We start from the raw sequence: 3,095 nt of genomic DNA on the forward strand, positions 1-3,095 counted from the left end.
CATGGGCAGTTAGAAACACTATGATCATCGTGTGCGAGATTATGGACACACTATGATCAAACGTAGGGCAGTAGGACGATCGAGCCCCTAATGATCACTGGAAGTTAGACACACCGTATGGATCACTGGAAGTAGTTATGTGCGAGCACTAAGTGATGATCAGTGAGCAGTAGACACACCTGCCTCTGCTCTGTCCTCAAAACCACCCTCTCTAAGAGCCAGTTGGATTGATCGAGGTTAATTGTTTCCTCTGATGAACCCAGCCGAGAGTGATTCGGTGAAGCGTGACAGTGATGAGTGACGTGAGGTGAGTGAAGTTGATGTGAGTGATTGAGAGCAGAGAGAGCGGAGTGTGTGTGTTGTGTGTGTGTCGTGATGTGTGTGTGTGTGTGGTGTGTGTGTGGAGTGGTATGTGGCAGTGTGATTTGTGACAGGAACAGACACACAGACAGACTATGTAGCAGAGCTGGACAGAGTCGAATGTAGCGAGGACAGACACGACAGTACACGACAGACACCCAGACAGACAGACAACAGGACAGACACGAGCAGACAGACAGTCACAGACAAGACCAGACAGACAGCAGCAGAGACTGTGTGTTGTGGTGTAGGGTGTGTGGTGTGTGTATGGTGTGGTTGTGTGTTTGGATGTGTGTGTTGTGTGTGTGTGTGTGGTGTGTGTGTGTGTGTGCTGGTGTGTTTGTGTGTGTGGTGATGGTGTGTCAGCCTGACTGAGCCTGAGAGTGAGGGTGTAGCTGGGAATGGGTCAGGGAAGGGCATAGTAGTGCCAGGTGTCTGTGAGTGAAGCAACCCTGATGACAGGAGAGAGCAGGCTTTGTTCTCACATAGGGATTAATGACAGGTTCCAACAAAGTTACAGTGGCGCACACACACCCACATGCACACACACAAACATGTAAATTGTTTTCATGTGCAACCACAGACAATAAAACTAGTTCCCCGAGGTTGATGCCCGAGAGGCCTATTTTTTACAAAACAGATGAGATTTCAGAGGTTCAGATAACATCCGGTTTAAAAATTCTTTAAACAGTGTGTGGCTTTCATACAAGTAACCTGTGTTGCGCTGATCCCTTCAGGGCCTGGCTAATCATCCTTACTGATCCCTTCAGGGCCTGGCTAATCATCCTTACTGATCCCTTCAGGGCCTGGCTAATCATCAGCCTACTGGACAAATGTGCAATGTGATGTTATTAGCAAATGGTAGACTGAAGAGTCAAACATGATTCAACATCTGATCATAACCCACGCAGACCCATGTTTTACTATCCTCTTCTCTGTCCATCCCTAGAAGCTGACTGAAGCTCCATCCACCCTACACACTCAGCCAGTCAGAGCGATCATCACCATCACTTCTCCACCATGTAACTATCTACAGGGAACGTGCAGATAGGTATATGGTGGAGACAGTGGGCCCATTAAGGTCTCCACTGCTCTACTCAGCAGCAGCAGGGGGGGATTGATACTGCTGATCCCTTCTCTACACTCTGAATTAAAACAGATGAATTGGTGGCTGGTCTTGAACGCTGTATAAATCAGATAGAGAACGTTTCCAATCCCTCAGCGCTGCGGAGACCAACTTTCCTCTTTTTCAGAAACGTTTTCATTTCATCATAGTAGTGAGTGTTTGTTCTACTGGCTGATCTTACTCAGCAGGATCCTAATCAATGTTGTGCTGCTTGACTAATGAACCAAGACTAATTATGAGACTCGCTCATTAAATGTTAGAACAACTGCAGTTTGCTGATTTGGAGTTATAAATCGTTATTGGTGAAACAACAGCGGACAAATCAATCATTGTAGGGTTTACACTGACATTAATATGGTATAAAATACTGTGATGAACATAACAGCAATCACACACAAACACACACAACCAGTTACACTCACAGTGATTCGTTCATCTCTGTCATTGATGTTGGCACTGTCCTTCTTCCAGGATATGCTAGGTTCAGGATGCCCGCGAGGGGGCATACACTCTAGGACTGCAGGCTCGCCCGCTGCCACCATCACATCGGCAGGATTCTGTCTGAAGTCATCACGTAGTACTGCAGAAATAGATGGAGAGAAACGGGGTACCGTGAGGTCAGCAGCGGCAGCGATTAGCTTTGACACAAAGGGCATAATGACACCAAAACCAGTCACTCCAGTTAGACAGGACTGTAGATTTGACATACCTCACTCAGATGCATTGTACCATCTACAGACCACAGCACTGATCTACAGCAACAACATAATGACAAAAGGAAACCGCTACTGTGTTATCATAACCTATAATTGGGTACTGTCACCGATCTGTCACCACGTGGACATGGCCGCAGTAACCACTGCTATCAGAGGAGACTATACAGGACCAGGGATCGTCATACCACAAACGGCTGGACCACTGGCCACAGATTGGAGTGTCTTCCCCTACCCACAAGGCCTTGTTGACAATGAGATAAACATGTGTGCATCCACACATGAGAACGGCTTTGACCTGTCATCTCTCCTCTTTACCACCTCACACTGTCTCTCTGTGTCAGCCTAATGAGTGTGTGAGTGACACACTTTGACCTATCATCTCCCCTCATTAACACCTCACACTGTCTCTCTGTGTGAGCCTAATGAGTGTGTGAGTGACACACTTTGACCTATCATCTCTCCTCATTAACACCTCACACTGTCTCTCTGTGTCAGCCTAATGAGTGTGTGAGTCACACACTGATGTGGGGTATAAGAACCGCCTCCAGACACACACATCATCCCCTCTTCATCATCGCCCCTTCATCATGTCACTTTCACTTCCTGTTTATCCACACAACCCTGCCACTGACTGATGGAGCCTATGTTTGCATTACAACCCATCTACAGGTATTGCCACTTTAAACACTGATGTTGTACAAGGTTCACAACTGGATTGGAAAGCGCTGTAATATATACCACTCCCCTCGCTGACATCAAACCAGCTCCTATAGTCTCTCAGAGATGCATTTTCCCAGTTAAAAGACCCATTAGTGTGGGGGTGTAGGAGCTTGTGCATCCCCGTCGAATGTCTAATGGATGAGCACAACAGCGGCTGAGCTAATGTGACAGAG

At 47.0% G+C, this 3,095-nt stretch overlaps 1 pseudogene; it reads right to left on the reverse strand.

The window, feature by feature from the left end:
* The window catches only part of LOC112075272 (roundabout homolog 1-like), a 56,830-nt pseudogene extending 54,688 nt beyond the window's left edge, over nt 1–2,142 (reverse strand).
* Nucleotides 2,143–3,095: the final 953 nt, after the last annotated feature.

Source organism: Salvelinus sp. IW2-2015, unplaced genomic scaffold (assembly GCF_002910315.2).
Source record: "Salvelinus sp. IW2-2015 unplaced genomic scaffold, ASM291031v2 Un_scaffold3056, whole genome shotgun sequence".
Taxonomy (NCBI): domain Eukaryota; kingdom Metazoa; phylum Chordata; class Actinopteri; order Salmoniformes; family Salmonidae; genus Salvelinus; species Salvelinus sp. IW2-2015.